The sequence below is a fragment of the Macrotis lagotis genome, chromosome X, assembly GCF_037893015.1.
Source record: "Macrotis lagotis isolate mMagLag1 chromosome X, bilby.v1.9.chrom.fasta, whole genome shotgun sequence".
In the NCBI taxonomy this organism is placed as follows: Eukaryota; Metazoa; Chordata; class Mammalia; order Peramelemorphia; family Peramelidae; genus Macrotis; species Macrotis lagotis.
The window spans coordinates 122079794-122101123 of record NC_133666.1 but is presented as its reverse complement, the minus strand read 5'-3'; positions in this window follow the sequence as shown (position 1 = coordinate 122101123).

Sequence of the window (21330 nt, the reverse complement as noted above, 5' to 3'; positions counted from 1 at the left end):
CAGTTTGGTTTATTATTTTCTGCATAAAATTGAATACCATCTGCCTTTACTGAGCCATCTTACTGAGCATCTCTCTCAGCTTCACTTGTACTTTACTTTTGATGGAATTCACTTCTTAGAAATGAATGAATTATCCTGCTGGTAAACCCTATAGATTTGTCATTTTTCATTTAGCAGCTTCTGTATTTTCCCATCATTTTCATCAAACCAGTCTTGGTGTTTCCAAGTGTTCTGGTCCAGATGAGCAAATGTAGTGCTTTACACCAAATCTCTGAAATCTGCCCACTCTTTTTCTGCTCTACTGTTGCCACCTGTGTATTGACTCAGCTGTCCCTCCAAATTAGCAATAAACTTTCTCTTGACATTAATTCTTCTAGTATTCATTTTGCCTTGGGGCCACCACTTTGGTTGAATGTGAATATTTAGGTTAGAAAGGATGAGTCTATGATCAGTCAAGCACTCTGCACCACACATTGTCTTTGTCACTCTCCCATCCTGTCTGTCTCTTCTCTTTACAATCGCAAAGTCTAATAGGTATCAATGTTTGCTATGAGGATGCATCCTGGAAGTTTTTTTGCATTTAGGTAAATGGAAGGTAGTGTTTGTGATGAGAAGGTCATGAGATGCACAAGTCTTCAGTAGTAGGTGAACGTTACTGTTGCTGTTTCCAACTCCATTCCTCCTAAGGACTCCCTGCCATGTCTGGTAATCTGAGACTATTCTAGCATTAAAGTTACCCAGAATTATAAACTTGTTTTCTTTTGATACATTGATGATAAGGGTCTACAGGTCTTCATAAAATTTTTCTTTAACTTCATCAGTGTTCATCATGGTGGGAGCATAGGCACTGATGATAGTGGCATGACATTTCACTGTAAGTGGCCATCCCATTGTCATGAGTCTTTTGTTCACTCCTTTTGGTAGGCATTCAAGAATGTTGATTAGTTTTGATTGCAAAAGCTACTCCAGCTTCACAGCATCCCCCTTCACTACAGCCACTCCAAAAAAAAATGTGTATCCATCTCTGACTTCAGTAAGCTGACTTCCATTTATCAGCTTTGTTTCACCCAGGGCTGCTATTTGGATTTCATACCTGCTAAGTTCTCTTGCAACAAGAGCTATTCGTCTTTCAGGTCTATTGAATTTTGTGTTGTCTATCAATGTGTGCATGTTCCATGCACCTATGAGGAGTGGAATCTTCTTTGAAGAAGGTTTTGTAGATTTTTTGGTATACCAACCACATTGGGATTCCCCACCTGGTACAATTGGGGATCAGGCCAGAGTTGGATAGGCAGAAAATTTTGGGGGCATCTTTTCTAACCCCTTCTTCATGTCAGGAGGTCAGCAGTACAATACTTTAAAAGGCTGCTCAGTCACCTATGGAACTGCTGAATCTTACTGCTGCTTTGAGTGGGGAAAATGACCCTATGACCTGGGCCACCTGTGTGCAAGGTTGTGACTTCAGCTACCACTGTATTGGCGCCTGCTGCTTCATCATTTGCCTATCATCATAGGACTTTGAGGAAAGATTATGGGATGTCTTTTGTTGCATGCATAAATTGGATTTAAATGAGGTGAAATCAACCAATTCACTTTCTTTTCCAAAGTCAGCATGATCCAGCATAACAAGACAGAGTCAAGACACTTGGTGATGGTTCTAGATGCAGTGGATGACCTTGGCGTATTTGATGTTTAACCAAGCTCTAAGAACTCCACAACACCTACTTCATCTGGTTTCATAGCCACTGGACCAAAATGTTCTCTTCCACCTATTCCAACAGTGGAAGACTTCATATGCTTGGGGCAGACCCCCCCACTCACCAATGAGCTTGAGTTTCCCTCAACCTGGTAGTGCCCACCTGCTGAAACAGTTTACTGGGGTATGGCTGCTGTGCATGCTGCAGCTTCTTGTATTCACAGGTGAGAGTTAGATGGCTCAGGTGGACATCAAAGGTGGAAAGAAGTCCTGAAGAGGGCTCAGCAACCCTCACAACAAGGTACTAGTGTTCCTTGACATCCTACACCCTTAGCAGCTAAAGGGATCAGGTAAAGCCTCCTAAGAAGATAGCCCCTGAACTGAGTTTTCAAGAAAACTGGGAATTTTATGAGATAGAGGAGAAAAAGGAATGTATTCCAAGTCTGGGGAAGCAGCTTGTGCAAAGCACAAACTAAAGAAATAAAAGATGTATGAGGAATGGCAAGAAGACCAATTTGGGTCTGCCATAGAGTACATGAAGGGGTGAAATTTTATTTAAAAAATCTGGATAGGGAGGTTCTGATAGATTTTGAAGGGCTTTAAAAAAATCAATGACCTTTTGTTTGATCCTAGAAGCAACAAGGAGTTTGGAGCTTTTTTGAGAGAGGTAGCTATATGGGGGGTAGCTAGGTAGTACAGTGATAGAACACTGGCTCTGGAGTCAGGAGGACCTGAGTTCAAATCCAACTCCAGCCATTTAATAATTACCTAGTTGTATGACCATGGGCAAGTCACTTAACCCCATTGCCTTACAAAAAAAGAAAAAAATGTATCTATATGGCTAGACCCATGCTTTAGAAATATCATATCAGTGGGGACAGCTAGGTGGTGCAGTGAATAGAGCACTGGCCCTGGAGTCAGAAGGACCTGAGTTCAAATCCGTCCTCAGACACTTAATAATTAACCTAGCTGTGTGGCCTTGGGCAAGTCATTTAACCCTATTGCCTTGCAAAAACCTTAAAAAACCCAAATATATCAGCAACTGTGTGGGAAGAAAGACTAGAAAGAGACTTGAGGTCATGATACCAATTAGGAGGTTATTATAATCATACAAGAAAGAGGGAATGAGGGACTGGACTAGGGTAGTGCCCATATAGAGAGAAGGGGTCACCAGAAGGTCCTTTCTGGCTCTAAGATCATATTAATCCTAATTTCCCCTCTCCAGAAGAAATGACTTGGAAAGGACTGGTTCAAATTCTACTGGGCTTGATCTAGCTTCTTTAAAAAAAAAATCTAATGGTGGCTATCCCTAGGACAAAGTGAGGAGGACGGGAAAAATAGATATTAAAAAGTGCATAGCAAAGAATAAAAGAAAATTTAGAAATAAGCAAAGAAAACAGAGTAGCTTTGTAAATGACGTTTAGAACTGATGCTGAGCAAAGGGATTAGAACCAAGAGAACACTGAACACATTACTAACAACATTGTGAATTGATCAACCATGATGGATGCAGTTCCTCTCAGAAGTTCAGAAAACTAGGACAACCCTGAGAGACCTGTTATGGACAATGCCATCCACATCCAGAAGGAAAAATACAAAAAAACCCACAGAATCTAAATGAACATTATGTTCATTTTTAAAAAATTTCTCTTATGTTTTTCCTTCCTATCCCATAGTTCTCTTTCTTTTCCCTTAGTCCTAATTCCTCCTACACAAACATGTTAAACATAAAGTACATGTGCAGCATTCATTAGATTGTTGCTGAGGGGACAGGGATGGGAAGGAAGGGTAGAAGAAAAGTGTGTAACATCAATATGCAAGTGGATGAATACTGAAAAATTTTCATCTCATGTATTTGGAAAAATAAAATAAAATATCAGTAAAAAAGAAAATGATGCTATATAATTTTTCAAAAAAAGTGTGAAATATTTAAGTGTGAAATGTAAATTCGTGCTTTTATAGTGAATTTTCTTTTTGATGTTGTGTTGTATCCATAAAAATGTTCTTTCCTTTTTTGTCTTCATGTATTAAAGTTCAAAATGAATAAAAAAAAATTTAAGCTTTAATCCAGTTATTCCCCTTTTCAATGCCCAATCCAACCCCAGCACCTTAGAACTCTTCCTTGAAACTCAGAGCTATGGTTTCAGAAGTATTTGTCTGAGTCACTATTATTTGCCTTTTAACAACATATAGAAAAACACTTTTGGGCCCAAGTGAGCAGTGACAATCATGAGGGTGATGTCTTGACTCACACATGGGTTGGATTTACATGAACCAGAGTTGCATAAATCAACTTCAGATCAGTTTATTTCCTCAGCCCAAAAGAAATGCTCGCCACAAGAGACCAACATGCACATAGCAGCAATATAATGCTTGTTAAAGTCTTCCAAAAAGCTTTCAGAAAGCATCAAACAAGGCATTTTGTGGAATTGCTAAATGGGCATTTCACTTCACCTCAGCTCATTCCAAACAATTTGTTCAAATGCTATACATACTTCAAGTTTGGCTGGGTTTGGGACTTACTTCGTCTGCTGGTGGAACCTCTCCAACTCACAAGGTTAGCTCCAAGATTGAATATGTCCATCTCAGATTCAATATTTGGATATTTATGCCCAGGAAAACATTATCAGTTTGACATTTATTCCAGAGGTCATGGTCTTCTCCATTTCCTCCAAGAAATCAAGAAAGATATTCAATTGTAACATAGCCAGCCAAGGGGAAGGGACTGAGAAGGTATCTCCTAGCCAATCCTCTTGATATAGGCACCTCTTATTGACATGATACAACCCAATGACCAATTAGGGAATTGCCTCATCATCCCAAACTGATCAAGTCCTTCAGCAGAGACACAGGATCAGCAGGGAGCAGTAAAGGCAACTCAGAACAGGCTCCACTGGGTGATCCTATCAGAACCATGCTCTTAGAAATTCTTGATTGTATTCTCTAATTCAACATCCCCTCCTACCCCCAACTTCATGTATTGTTGCATAACTTAATATGCTTTTATATCCCTTGACTTTTGATCTGTATTGCGAGGTCCTTGAAAACTGTAATACTTCTTTATTCTTTAATGCTGTGTGATCTATTGATTTGGTCTGTCTCCATATATCTGCCATATGCATTTAACTGAATATAACCTATTATTGGACATAGGATTTCTTAGTATCCTGGTACTAGATGAAATTTTACCACTATATTCAAAAATTGAATATAGACATTGCCTAAGACATCTACAATTTCATATCTGCAATTCTTTCTTAAACCTCTGCTTTGTCCTTCTAGAGAGTTTACTATCTAGCCTAGTGTAATAAGGGTTGGGAGGTAAGAACAAACACAAAATGAATATATGTGCTTAAGAGAACCACATAGTACAATGAGAGTTCCAAAGAAAGAAGGATCAATTCCAGCTTGTTGAGAAGTAAGGGTGGGGAATGAAGGCAAAATAGAGGAAATAATATTTGGGTCTTGAAGGTTAAAGTTATTTCACCAGGCAAGGATGGTGTGGAAAACATGGAGAGCAAAGGGCAAAGAAAAAAATCACAATACACATTATCTTAAGAGAAGATAGTCATTCCATCAGGATCCATTCAGGAACAATAGCAAAGAAACAAGAATGCCAATGTATTTATTTTTAAATTTTATTGAGATTACTAGATAGTGCAAAGAATAGAGCCACTGGAATTAGGAAGAACTGAGTTCAAATCTAGCCTAACATTTAGTATGTGACCCTGGGCAAACCACTATCTAATTTCTTCATTTATAAAATGAAGATAATAATAGCACTTACCTCCCATACTTGTTGTGAGGATAAAGTGAAATAATATTTTTAAAGCACTTTGTAAATCTTAAAGTGCCATACAAATGGTACTTGTTATCCTTGTCCCTGTTGTTATTAGTGTCTATTTTCCTTGGGCAAGGTTTATGTTGCCAAGTGACTCAGATTCATGTGACTTTGAATGGAAATTTAATGAAACCCCAGAGTTGAGACCAGAATAGGTAACATGTCTACTTCTGAATCCCACAAACTGCAATTCTCACTTGGCTGTGTGTCCATCATATACACCCTTGTATTGTCTGGACAATGATCATTCTTCTCTGACGTTTTTTCTCACTGTGAATAAGTCAAATTCTTTTTGTGTAATTATAGTTCTTAACAACAGCATTTACAATCAGTACAATGTCATCTATAAACAGGAAAACTGGAGAACCTTATCAGCTATTAAAAAAATCCCTCTTTAATTGGGATTCTATGCTGGATATCCCTCCAAAATAGTGGTGATGGTGACAAATGATCACAGGATCAAACAAGATTATCCCTGTAATATATTTGAAGAGTTTATATAATTTTGACAGATACCTTGCTGATGGATTACCTCTAAGTTGACATTTTGATCTACTGAATAAAAAATAAATTAGGGGCAGCTAGGTGGCGCAGTGGATAGAGGACGGGCCCTGGAGTTAGGAGTACTTGAGTTCAAATCTGACCTCAGACACTTGATAATTACCTAGCTGTGTGGCCTTGGGCAAGCCACTTAACCCCATTGTCTTGCAAAAAAAAAATAAAAAATAAAAAATAAATGAGTTGTCATCAATGAATACTGTGGGATTTTTGTTAGCTTCATCTTTTAATCAGTTGTATAATAATGAAAAATTAGACAACTGTGGAATATCATTTGTGAAAGTCTTTTTGTTTTCTTCTTAATGAACTCATCAGTGACGATGCCTCAATACATGTGTAGATTATTTTCATAAAATGTGAGTTCAATGAGAAGGTAATCATATGGATTGGTAATTATTGATTTTTTTAGTAATTTTTTTGTGCTGACGATCTAATATTTTTTCCATGCCTACTATAGCTTTCCCTCTTTCAGATACCATGACAAATCCTTCAATAATCTCAAAAATTGTGTGGTCTTTAGCATAGACCTACTCTTTCCATATCTGGCCTAGGTAGGTCTACTGTTTTTCCCATTTTTGTTTTCTTTGGTGCCCTTTTCATTTCTTCTAGAAGTATATCCTGAACTACTATCATTGATAATGAAAGGAGTTTGCAATATGACCTTTTGAAATCCTTTCCATCTTTTGTCTGTCATTTTAAATATCAAATGGATATTCCCAATGAGGTTTTACAAAAAATTTAATAATATAAACTGGGACTTCCCTTGGCTGCCACATCTTTCTGTTTGGCATTTAGGTTAAGTGTTTACTGACTAAGGTATTTTAGACTCTTTTAATCTCTTTATCATAATCCATTAAACATATATTTTTATTATAATCAGTTATAATGTCCTTTTCTCTATCCATATCCTATTCTTGGCATAAATAATATTTAAATGCTTCAAGTTGAGGATTCTTTAATTGCATGCCATATCTTTTTATTTTTATTCTTCTAGCTCTGTACTAATTTTGATCTTTGCTCCAACATGTTAATGGTCTGACTGTACACAAAAAGATGATTCAAGAATGACTCCAACATCAATAATAAGTCATTTCTAGTCTGTTAAAATAGAATCCATTTAATTTTTGTGATGGTATTTGGTCCTTGCTATGTGAAGTGCCTTTAGATTCTTCTCTCAGAATATTCATGATACATAGGCACCAGTTTTCTAAGTCACCCTCAAGATTTTGATCTTTCTCATTTTTTACTCTTGAATCATATTTTCCATCATATTTCTTATCAACTTCTTTGCATTGAAGTCATCAATATCAAGGTATATGTTAATTTAATTTAGAGGGACCTATTGAGCTCTTCCTAGAATTTCTTGACCTTTTCAACTTCTTCAATACATGCTGGTCCATAAGCTGCAATTATTTTCATGGCAGTTTTTTTTCCAGATACTTATCATAAACACTTTAATATGAGATGACCAAATGCTCCACAATATTATATATATTGTTGCCTCTGAAAACAAAAAAGGAAAATGTGGCTGAAGGTGGGGATATGGGAAAACTAGGATTCTAATGGTGGAATTATGAATTGAGCCATCCATTCTGAAGAGCAATTTGGAACTATGCTCAAAGGTCTTTAAAAATGTGCAAGCTCTTTGATCCATAACACATACTGTCTCCTGAGAAAGGATATTGACTGAATACAGACTGAAGCATATATTTTTCATTTTTTTCCTTTTTTTTCTTGTATTCAAATCTTTTTTTTTTTAGAATTTTTTTTTTGCAAGGCAAATGGGGTTAAGTGGCTTGCCCAAGGCCACGCAGCTGGATAATTATTAAGTGTCTGAGACCAGATTTCCAATCTTGTACAAAATGACTAATATGGATTTTACATAATTGCCCATTTATAATCTGATTGCTTACCATATTGGGGGGGGAGGGGAAGGAGGGATAGAATTTGGAACTCAAAAATTCAAGTAAAATGTTAAAGTTAACTTTAGTTCTTTTATTTGTTTCTCCAAAGAGATAATGGGAGGTTACCTTCCATTTAACTTGGAACTTCCTTTTGTCTTCTTGGTTTATCTTGTAGTAAGAATGTCAAGATTAATATGATTCTCTTCTGACCATAGTAATCTATTATATGACAAAACCAAAGAGCTAAACTTTTGGAACAAAAGTTTGTTATTTGACAAAAACTGTTGGGAAAACTGGAAAACATTATGGTAGAAACTAGGTAAAATCCACTTCTCACACGTTATACCATGATATGGTCAAAATGGGTACATGATTTATACATAAAGGGTAATAGCATAAAACAAATTAAGAGAATACAGAATAGTTTATTTGTCAGATTTATGGATAAGGGAAGAATTTAGTGCCAAAGAGGGTTTAGAGAGTCTTAAAAAATGTAAAATAGATCATTTTGAATATATATAAAACTAAAAAGGTTTTGCACAAGCAGAACCAATGCAATCAAAATTATAAGAAAAGGAGAAAAGGAGAATATTTTTGCAATAAATATCTCTGATAAAGTTTCCATTTCTCAAATATGTAGAGAACTGAGTCAAATTTATAAAAATACAAGTCATTCCCCACTTGATAACTGGTCAAAGCTATTTTATAATGATCAGAAAAAATGTTCAAAGTCATTGTTGATAGAAGTGCAAATTAAAATAACTCTGAATACCAACTCACACCTACTTAATTGCTTAATGTGACAAAAAACGAAAATGGAGGATGAAGGTGGGAATGTGGGAAAACTAGGATTCTGATGGGGGAATTATGAATTGATCCATCCATTCTGAAGAGCAATTGGAACTATGCCCAAAAGTCTTCAAAAATGTGCAAGTGGTTTGATCCAATAATGCGACTCCTAAGTCTCTATCCTAAGGCACCCAAAAGAAAGGAAAAGAATTTATTTATACAAAAAAAATTATAGCAGCTCTTTTTGTGATGATTAAGAATTAGAACTCAAAGGAATGTCCATCAATTGGGGAATGACTAAACAAGCTGTGGTATATGATTGTAACGGAATATTATTGTGCTATAAAAAATGACAAGCAGGATTATTTGAGAAAAAACCTGTAAAGACTTATATGAATTGATGAGCAGAGGTGAGCAGAAGCAGGAGAACATTTTACACAGTAACAGAAGTATTGCTTGAAGAGCTATGAATGACAGTTATTCTCAGCAACTCAATGATCTAAGATAGTCTCAAAGGTATAATTGTAACACATACTATCTGTCTCCTGAGAAAGGATATTGACTGAATATAGACTGAAGCACGCTATTTTTCATTTTATTTCTATTTTTCTTTTATTCAAGTCTTATACAAAATGATTACTATGGAAATGTTTTACATAACTGCACATTTATAATCTATATCTGATTGCTTACCATATAAGGGAGAAGAGGAGAAGGAGGGATAGAATATGGGACTCAAAATTTCAAGTAAAAATGTTAAAAAAAATTAGAAAACTATGATTAACTTCTAGTAAAATGTATACTCAATCATTAAACAAGACTCAAAACTTAGAATAATAGCAAAGTTGAGATGATCTAAAATTTGCAAGGGATCAAGAGATATAGAAAGATAGGAGTAAAATAGGATCCGAGGATTTATATATGGTTCCTACCATATCTCTCAGAGAACAGAATAGAGAAATATTGTAGTACAGTAGAAAGAATGGCAGATTTGAAATAGAAAATTTTTAGAGATGAGCAAAAGGGTGCTGAAGATAGGAATAAAATAGGATCCTAGGAATTAGATACGGTTCCTATCATATCTCTCAGAAAATGGAACAGAGAAACAGTGTAGTACAATAGAAAGAATGTTGGATTAGATATAAAAAATTTTTAAGTCATTAGAATCCTGACTCTGTAATTTAAATAAAAGTAATTAATTAAAATAATTTATAAGGATATTAAAATTAACTGGGATTCAAACTCAGAGGTCTTTGTTCCTAATCCACTGCTCTTTCTCCGATACCAGGGTGATAAAGATAATAATTTTTGTCTGAAAAGATCTGGAGGTTTTAGTGAAACATTATTATATCCTTTCTTTTTCCCTGCCAATAAACCATTGTATGACCATGAGTAAGCAACTTTCCTTTTCAATGGCATGGTTTCCTCCTCTGTAAAATGGGAGTATTCATATCCTTATATGATTCAATCTCTTTCCTTTTTGAATTCTAAGTCATTTTCTTAGGGGGGATTTTAATCTGGGTCCTTAAATTTTGGAGGTGGGGATAAAATATGAGGATAAAATGAGATACTATTCATAAAGTACTTACCACAGTATCTGGCACAAAGTAGGTCCTTAATGCTTATTATGTTCATTCCTGCTCTAATATTTAATGAACTCTGATCTTCTTTCTAAGATTCTGCATCATTGTTAAACAGGGAGACCATAGATAAAGATTCAATAATAAAAGGCAATCACCAAATAATCCCACTCCAAAATAGAAGGGTTTGTTTTTTTCACTGCTTGGCAAGAATAATAAGTGGAAACCTATGTAAAATGAAAAAATACAATAGTGTTCAGACCTGTTTGGCTTCCTTCTCTTAGAAAGTAGTGGTGATAGAGTGGCAGATAAGTGAACACAAGATGCCAATAGATGGAACTTTCTTATCATAGCCACTTTGTACTCATCTCAGGCACTGGAAGAGTCAGATGTGAATCAGCTCACTTTGCTTATTTGGCACAAGTGCAAACATGTATGTATGTATGTATGTATATGTGCTTTGTGTCTCAATGGTATAACATTCCTCAATGAAAACCAAAGATGTGGGAAAATGATTATTCTGCATAATGTCTTGACAGAATTACTTGAGGGGGGCGGAGCCAAGATGGCAACAAGAGCAGATCATGTGTTAGGCTCTCTCTCATAAATCTTCAAAACTAAGGACTTTAACTAAATTTTCGAGAGACAGAACCCACAGAGGGACCCAATGAGGCAGTTTTCCTACCCAAGGTAACCTGGAAAAGAGCAGAAAGGCTCTGCTCCCCAGGGTCGGAGGGGCGGCCCACCAGAGGGGTGGCCCACCAGAGCAAAAGAACTTCAGCCTCCGGGAGGCAGCCCCAGGGCACTGGGAGCTGGCTCACAGCAGCAGGGGAGTTTCCTGAGCTACACCCTGGGGAGCACCGGGCACAAATTGGGGGCACAGCAGGGGACCTCTGCCAGAGCAAGCACGTGAAGCCCAACCCTCAGGGCACACAGCAAGCAGCAGCATGGCCACCATCCAGGAAGAGAAGCAGGCAGAGCCAGTAAGCAGGAGCCCCCAGGGCATGAGCCCACTGAACCTAGGGAGGGGAGTGAAGAGAGAGAGACTGCAGAGCTCTGTCCTCTGCCTCTGGAACAGGACTCTGGGGTTCTGACCACATTCAGACCTTGATCCCAGTCTAGGCCCCCCCAAAGGACAACAGGGGCCCCTTCCACCTCAGCCCCGTGGCAGAGGAGGGCGCATATGGTCATTCACAGACCAGGAGGGAGGACAGAGCCTCACACACTGAGATCCTTGTGGGAGTGTCCCAAAAGCTCAGGAAGCACCCCAAAAACAGGTTTAGGCTGGGAAAATGAGCAAGCAGAGAAAAAAGAGAAACACCATTGAGAAATACATTATCTATGATCCCAAGAAGGATCAATATACTCAATCTGAAGATGAGGAAGCCCAAGCTCTTGCATCTAAAGACACCAAGAAAAATAGAAATTGGGCTCAGGCTATGACAGAGCTCAAAAAAGACTTTGAAAATCAAATGAGGGAATTAGAAGAAAAACTGGGAAAAGAAAGGGGAGAGAGATGCAGGAAAAACATGAAAATGAAGTCAGCAGCCTAGCCAAGGAAATCCAAAAAAAATGCTGAAGAAAATAGCATGCTAAAAACCAGCTTAGGTCAAATGGATAAAACAGTTCAAAAAGTTATTGAGGAGAAGAATGCTTTAAAAAGCAAAATGGGCCAGATGGAAAAAGAGATAAGAAAACTCTCTGAGGAGAACAACTCCTTCAGCAAAGAATAAAACCCAGGGAGATTGATGAATTTATGAAATCAGGACTCATTACTTCAAAACCAAAAGAATGAAAAATTAGAAGAAAATGTGAAACATCTCATTGAAAAACAACTGCTCTGGAAAACAGATTTAGGAAAGATAATTTAAAAATTATTGGAATACCTGAAAGTCATGATCAGGAAAAGAGCCTTGACATCATTTTCAAAGAATTACTACAGGAAAATTGCCCTGATATCCTAGAAGCAGAGGGCAAAATAGAAATGGAGAGAATACACCGATCTCCCCAAGAAAGAGATCCCAAAAATCCAACCGCCAGGAATATTATAGTCAAGTTCCAGAACTCCCAAGTCAAAGAGAAAATATTACAAGCAGCCAGAAGAACACAATTCAGATACCATGGAGCTGCAATCAGGATCACACAGGACTCAGCAACAACTACATTAAAAGCTCACAGGGCTTGGAATATAATATACCGGAAGGCAAAAGAGCCTGGAATGCAACCGAGAATCAACTACCCAGCAAAACTGAATGTCCTCTTCCAGGGGGGAAAAGATGGACTTTCAATGAACCAGGGGAATTTCAAATGTTCCTGTTGGAATGGCCAGAGCTGAACAGAAGGTTTGATCTTCAAATACAGGACTCAGGTGAAGCACAGAGATTGGAGGAGAAGGGGAAAATATGAGAGACTTAATGATGATGAACTGCATGTATTCCTGCATAGAAAAATGACACTGATAATACTCATATGAACCTTCTCAGTTAATAGAGCAGGTAGAGGGAGCTTTTATAGTTGAAGCACAGGAGAAAGCTGAATTTGAAGATAAAATGTGGTGTAAAAATGGAGTCAATAGAAAAAAGGGAAATGTAATGGGAGAAAGCAAAAGGAGAGTGGGAATTGCCCAAGATATCTCATATAATAAGATTTTTCTTTATTACAATGAGCTATTGCAATGATATAGAAGCGGGGAAGACAAGGGGGAATGAGGGAATCTTTGCTCTCATCAGAGGTGGCTAGGAGAGGAAACAGCATATATACTCAATGGGGTATACACATCTGTAGTAAGGAAACAGTGGGGGGGGGGGAACAGGGGGAAGGGGGGGATGTGAATGATGGAGGAGAGGATGGACCATGGGGGAAGAGTGGTCAGATATAACACATTTTCTTTTTTACTTATTGCAAGGGGCTGGGATTGGATGGCATGTCCAGGACCATAGGGCCAGGTGGATGCTGAACCTAAGGGGTGGTAAGGGGGTTTGGGGCCTCTTGGCCCCAGGACCAGAGATCTGTCTGCTGCACCACTCAGATACCCTACAGCAGAGTCAGAGTGAAAGGAAAGAGAAAATATAGTACATGATAGTGGAAAATACAAAAGGAGGGAGTTGCAATCAGCAATGGCAATGGTGGAACAATATGGAAGTAACTTTTGCGATGGACTTACCATAAAAAAATGTGATCCACCCATGACAGAGTTGTTGGTGTTGGAACAAAGACTGAAGCACATTTTTTATTATTATTATTTGGGGGGGGGTGCAGGGCAAATGTAGCTGCGTGGCCTGCCTAGGGCCACATAGCAGGGTGATTGTTAGGTGTCTGAGGCCAGATTTGGACCAGGGTGCTCCTGGCTCAAGGGCCAATGCTCTATCTACCATCCAGCCACCCCTACTATTACTATTACTATTTTATTTTATTTTGGGTCTTTTTTTTCTTTTTTTTTTTTTTTTGCAGGGCAGTGGGGTTGGGGTGGCTTGCATGTCACACGGCTGGGTGATTGTTGGGTCTACGGGGCTGGATGTGGGCTCAGGTGCTCCTGGCTCCAGGGCTGGTGCTCTGTCCATTGCACAACCTGGCCATACCTACAATTATTACTATTATTTTATTAATTTTAATTTTTTTCTCTCCCCTTTACTTTATCGCTCAAGTGAGTCTATATTTTGGGGGGAGGGGTATTCTGCTTACTCTTAAACAAGAATATTTTATTAATGTATAAAAAACAATATTTGTACAAAATGAGAATAAATAAATATTAAATATTTAAAAAAAGAAACACTTGAGGACTGGAAATAGAACAGAATGGTTTTTGTGGTTCATTTTCAGGTTTTTTTTATTTAGTTTTAGAGCATCTTCTCCCCACTGACTAGATGACTTGTTATTCAAAACAGCATTGCTTAAGTTCTAATAAATATAATGCCACATGGAGACTCTAATGAGCTGACAGCTAGAGTCTGAAGTGTTATATTTTTATGTGTTGGGAAGAAAATCTCTAAGAAGTCAAATACATTACCAGGGAGTCAGTAAAATGTGTTTCCCACATGTTCAAGGAAATGCTTACTTGATGAAAGTTCCACAGCTTCCCTAGAGGACCAATCAGAGTCTTATTCAGTTCATTGATACCAATTCTTGAAATTCAAAGTGGGGGCAGCTAGGTGGTGCAGTGGATAGAGCACCGGCTCTGGAGTCAGGAGTACCTGAGTTCAAATCCAACCTCAGACACTCAAGAATTACCTAGCTGTGTGGCCTTGGGCAAGCCACTTAACATCATTGCCTTGTTAAAAAAAAAAAAAAGAAAAAGAAAAAGAAAAGAAATTCAAAATGACCCAGAGGCAGGATAAGAATAATCAGGATTCAGAATATATATCTGTTTCCAAGGATAGATAGTAAAGATCTATGAAGAGATCCAAGCAAAACACCCCAAATTCACCATCACTGCCCCAGTATTCAAGAGAAGATCTCAGGATAAGCTATGGAAACTCAGAATCCAGATGTGCAAGCTTCCAGTAAGGGTGTATTTTCCTTGCACATCTGTAAACTGTTCTATTTTTGATAAGTAGCTGCTTGGGAAATGCCAGGTAATGTCAGTGGGAGAATATTAATAACCACCTGCTGCCAAACTAATCACACAAGTCAAGAGGTGGCTGCTAGGCAACAGAAGCCCAGAGGAGAGTCACTTCAAGGCTAGAGCTAAAAATAGACCCAAATCAAGAAAAGAGAAGAGCATCATCAGAAAAACAGGGAAATCTGCCATTCTGAGACATATTGGAGACCTATCAGAAAGTTTGATCACAGGCACTGCTCCATGAAAAAGTCACAGTTAGGTAAAAATGACAGTACCTACTACATATTTCTGTTCTGAAGATTTGTGAAGTAATACTTGCAAAGTAAAATTTTATATAAATATTATAATTATAATTAGATTGAAGATATATAATTTTTATAATAAATGGGTTTTTTAGCAAGGCAATGGGGTTAAGTGACTTGCCCCAAGGTCACACAGCTAGGCAATTCTTGAGTGTTAGAGGTCGGATTTGAACTCAGGTCTTCCTGACTACAGGGCTGAGGCTCTATCCACTGTACACCTAGCTACCCAATAAATATTATAACGTTATGTAAATGTTATAATATTTTTTGAATTGTCCATGGCTCTTTTATGAGCCATATGTGTGACTCAAGTATCATAAATAGTTCAGGAACAATATCCAATTAACTTGAGGGATTTAAGTGACTTCTCCAAGTCAATTAGGGAAGTAACAGTCATGATTTGACCTCAGATCTATCTCCAAGTCCAACATTCTTTTGACTACATCATGCACCATATTTTGTCACTTGGATAATCACAATAACTTCCTTTAACTGCTCTCCCTGCCTCCCTTCAATCCCCCAGCTATCAAAAAAAAAGTTTTCCTGAAGATGACTCCCCTACTCAAAAGCTATCAGTGGGTCCTTATTGCCTTTGTGATAAAATGCAAACTCAGACTGGCATTTAAGACTTATTTAAAAACTGACTTCCATACTAAATCTTATGCTACCTTTCAACCTTATCACAGATTTTAGTGACAGAAAGGATTTCAGTGACCATTAGACCAACCTCTACACAAAAGGAATCTGTATCTTAACATACCAGAAAAATGGACCCACAGTCTTCACTCAAAGACCTTCAGAGTAAAGGAACAACATCATCTGAGGCAGCACTCATAGAGAAATTCTTAAATACTAGGACATTTTTCTTAACATCAAGCTTAAATTTGCCTCTTCTCCTGGGGTCAAATCTAATACTTTTTTCAGGGGCAGCAATGAGGTGCAGTAGACAAAGTTCAAGGTCTGAGTCAGAAAGACTCATCTCTGGCATTCAAATCCAGCCTCAAACACTTTCTGGTTGTGTCACGCTGGGCAAGTCATTTAATCCTGATTGCCTCATTTTCCTTTCCTGTTAAATGAGCAGGAGAGAGAAATGGCAACCACTGCAACCAACTTTGCCAAGAAAACATCAAATGAAGTCACAAAGAGTGAGAAACAACTGAACAACAACAAAATCCCCTTTCCACGTGATAATCTTTTAAATACTTGGGAAATAACATGTTTTCCTAGTCTTCTCTTCTCCAGGATACAGTGTCTTCTGTGGATCCTTATTAGACTTCTGGACATTCTCCAGTTTATCAATGTTCTTAAAATCTGATGCGCAAAATTAAACACAGCTCCAAATTGTATTAGATTTTTTGATTGCCTCATCACACTGCTGGCTCACAGCTTACCAAAATTCTAAGAATCTTTTTTTCAAACAAACTGCTTTTCTTTCATGCCTCTCTCCACTCCAAACCTGTGGTGTTGATGTTTTGAAACCAAATTAAGACTTTACATTTGTGCATATTGAATTTCATTTTATTACTTTCAGCTGGGGTAGGCTGAAGCCAGCTCAGTTTCTCAATTGTCCCATTTTCAATGTGAATATTTACCCCTCAGAAACTGGCAAATGTTGAAACTGAGGTCTTGACATTTTATTGATTATCTAGGTAAAAGGAAATGATGGAGAAAATGCTAGTAACACTGATTAAGCTTAAAAGTATATCATGCTTTTTACTTTTGAATTACTTAGGAACAGTATTGTGGTTCTGTATTCTCAATATTCCATGGAGTCAAGTGTTGTATCATTTTCCTATGTTTTGTGGCATTTATTCATAGATGCCTAAACTAGTTTACCAGTTCCTTTCATTTTTACTATTTCCTTTGATTATCACTGTTTTTTTTTTCTGTTGTTTATCTGGTCGTGTCGAATTTTCTTCTTCCTAAAATCTTTGGTAATTTCAGTCTTTTTTCCTCCTTATTTTCCTCTATTGTTCATTTTCTAATTCCCTCTTCCTCACTGTTGGTTTTCTTAAGGGCTAGATCTCAAAGCAACACAACCTGGACAGTTCACAGTTCACCAACCAAGGTCTCTGCCTCAAGTGACTTTTTGAGTGATCAGAACTGCCAGAGTTAGATACTGAGTTCTTTCCTTTAGGCCTTAGTGGAGTGCTACATAGAACCAAAATCCCCAATCCCTACAACCCCAACCAGCACATGCACTTAATATAACTTAATTTGTATTATCCTCTCTTTATTGAAAATTAGTTCTTTAGACCTGTAGGGACATACAAATGTCTCCAATCTTGGGTTGTTACTCAGTCACCTCTGAAAGGGATATACAGAAGTGGGAGGCAACAATACCTAGTACGACAATACCTGAGTACAAACTTGCCTGGTTGATTTCATCTATCTTACTCACAAGTAGAAAGGATAGCCATTTTATCAGAATACAGAGGGAAGACCCTCAATAGAGTAATATATTGATTTCTTAAGAATCACAGTCAAGGGGCAGCTAGGTGGCACAGTGGATAGAGCACCGACCCTGGAGTCAGGAGTACCTGACTTCAAATCTGGTCTCAGACACTTAATAATTACCTAGCTGTGTGGCCTTGGGCTAGCCACTTAATCACATTGCCTCGCAAAAAAAAAAAAAAAAAGAATCACAGTCAAGAGATAGCACCTAAAAATTGTCTCTTCTTTTAATAAGTCCTCTGAATCATCCATTCTTTTAGTTCATTCCCTAGATAGGGAACTTGTATGATGAATCCAGTCAGTCCCTCAGAGCTTCTACAAGGTTTCCTTAAAGTGAGCAGAGAGTATTTTCACAAACTCTGTGAGAGTGAATTGGGCAGAGAGTATTTTCACAAACTCTGGGAGAGTGAATTTCTTATATAACCATAGTAGTCTCCTCATACAGTTCTCATTTTTCCTCCTCAGGAATTTGATTTTTGAGAGGTCCATCTTGTTCTGGTTTTACTTATGAATTTTAGTCCATGGATCCTTCCTACAAGGACAAATTCACCTCATTTAGATATTATCTTTAGTTGCTCTTGCTTTGCATCTAAATTTTGAACATTTGTGTATAGTTATTGAGGTCATGAGTTCAACTAGTTCTTTCCTTGGATTTTTTTTCCCTCCTGGAAATTTTTAGATATCTCATCTGCTAGTCTTTTTATTTCATTGTAGTTATTCTTTACAGCATCTATTTTTGTGAACATCCAGTTTTTGCCTTCTTTCATCTTCCTATTTTGAAACTCTTTTATTTAGATTTTTAAGACACTAGGCAAATATATTCCACCAGTATTCCATCCCTTGTTAGCAGTTTGTCATTCTTATATTCCTGTACAGAAATCTAAATCCCATTCTTAGATACTCTCTTCCTAACTAGCTATTCAATTTCCAAATTAGTTTTTCTCCTCCCTCTGCACTCTTGATTTGAAGGGGGAAAGACCCTTGACACTAGCTGAAGGGTTGCACAGGTTAAAAGACAAACTTTGAAATGTTAAGGGGGAAAAACCCTCAAGTACAAAATAGTTAATCCCCCAACCTAGAAAGACTGATATCTTGAACACCTTAGATGCTTTATAAAGTGGCCAGAAAGACAATGAACTTCAGTGCACAGACTACATTCAAACTTTTTTCTCTAATCATTTATCCACATAAGATTCCCAAACAAGAAGGAGAGATAAAAATGACTGAACCACAATCAATTGTTCTAAGGTAACATGAAGTAGCTTACAGGACAGAAAGGGTTTGGAACAAGTAAGAATTTGTCTAGAGGAGAGGCAGTCCTCCCCTTTCCTGATTGAAGATAACAAACAACGTAAAGCTGATCTTTGAGAGAGTCAAAAAGAAGTTTCTGTTGATCTTCAGTCAAGAGAAATTTTCCTACTTGAAAGAGCTTTTTTTAGCTGAAAAGGTCATACTAAAAATAATAGTAAAGTTAGGTTTGCAAAGAGCTTTACAAATGTAGTCTCATTTAAATCTCCCAATCATTTTAGAAGTAGGGGGTTATTATTATTCTCATCTTATAGTTGAGGAAACTGAGGCAGAAGTGACTTACCCAAGTAACATAGCAAGTATCTGAGACCAGATCTGAGCTCAGATTTTCATGATTCCATGTGTCTTAGCAACTTTACCATCTACTTGCCTCATACTTCAGTTGAATAGAGTACAATATCATCCATTTCCAGTCTGTGTCTGAATGTGGAAGAAAGACTAAGAATGAAAAGCAAGTCCAAGAGATCATTCAATCTGAGAAGAGCCAACAGCTCAGCAAACTATCCACCCTAGCCTGGTAAGAGTTGCCTATCAGTAGAACATCTTGCCTAGCCCATCCATCAGTCACTGCTTAGTAGCAGAGCAGTCCACCCAGTCTATCTGGCAGTAAGTAGAAGTGTGACCAGTCCAATTCCATATATCAGGTTCTTGGTCTAGTTCAACAACAATGGAGCCTGGTAATAAATCAAAACAGTTGCTTGACCCAACTCAAAAGCACATTGACAGGGGTGGCTAGGTGGCGTAGTAGATAAAGCACCGGCCTTGGAGTCAGGAGTACCTGGGTTCAAATCTGGCCTCAGACACTAATTACCTAGCTGTGTGGCCTTGGGCAAGCCACTTAACCCCATTTGCCTGGCAAAAAAAAAAAACCCTAAAAAAAAAGCACATTGACCTATCCAGCCAAGCTACTGCACCTTAGAAGAAGAAAGTCTAATTGAACCACTGGGCCATTGGAACTTTCACTGGGAGGAAAACCTTGATTATGACTTTCTGGTTAAAGAGAGATTGTGCAGGTCCCATAGTTCTGGAATTATGAGGTATCTGGGGTACATGTGTCCCCTACATGTGTGACTCACACCAATATACTTTTAATTGTCTGTGTCTACTCTTCCTTATCCCCCTACCCTCAAACTCTAGGTATAATTTTCAGAGAATTTGGCCCTACTGTTGAAGGAAGTGCTTTGTAACTACTGTATTTCTTATGACATTTGAATCAATACCTTTGCTAAGCAAGTAACATAACCTACTATCTGATTGATAAGGGGAAAGTATGCTGGTGGGTAATGAGAAGTAATATTTAGGCTGATAGATACAAACATTTACCATTAGAAGGTGGGAGTAGTAACAACTACCCCATCTGTGGTTATGTGAATTGGGTGTGTGAACCCCAACTTCAACTGGATATATAACAAATATCTTACATATTCAGTATATAACGGTGAAGAAAACACAAAAACTGGACCCTTGTGGTCTTCTGTTTCTGCTCCTTTATTCATTCTTTGTTCTAGCCAAATTAGATTGCCAGATGTTTCTCCATCTCATTCTAGATCTTATAATTTCTAGTTTCTATACTTTTGTTCAAGTATTCTCTTATCCCAGGGACTTTGTCCATTCTATCTTCTCCTGTTGAAATAATTATTTTTCTTCAAAGCCCAGTTCACATGGCACCCTTTTAAGGATATTTTTAGAGAGGGGGTGAGCTCTCCATACACTAATCTTCTGGAGTACTTTGGTTCAGGGAATTACAAGCTCCTTGAGGGGAGGGACTCTGTTTTTTTGTCTTTGTTCAGTGTCTATGGAACTGTAAAATGAAAGTATTTAATCATTTTTTAAAAAATGTTAACCCTATTTGCCTTGCAAAAAAAAAAAGACTATCTCTGTTGAAATGAATTTAACCCTGCCCTACCTCTCACTTTATTTTTACATTTAATTAACTAATTAATTTTATTTAATAACTCCAATCAATAAACATTTATTAAGCACTGTACTAAGTGCTGAGGATATAGCCTCTCAGCATTCCCAAATCAAAATTTCTTTCAGTATGTGGGGCTCTACTTTCCTAGACTATCTTCTCATAGAATTTACCATGAGTTTAGTGAACAATCTTGAGTGAAAAGGGATGCAGTAATTCATAGATTCTGAAATTTGGAATCAATAGGCTTTGAATCTTTTTTTAGATAGAAACAAGTAAAAGCACTAGTAGCAAACAGAAGTATGGTTTCCTTATCATTCTGAGACAAAATAAACCAAAATGCTTATTTCAAGGAAATTTTTTCTACAACTCAAATTTAGGGAATGCTTTGGGCTGAGCCTTCTCTACACTAAAAGTGAAAAAAAATG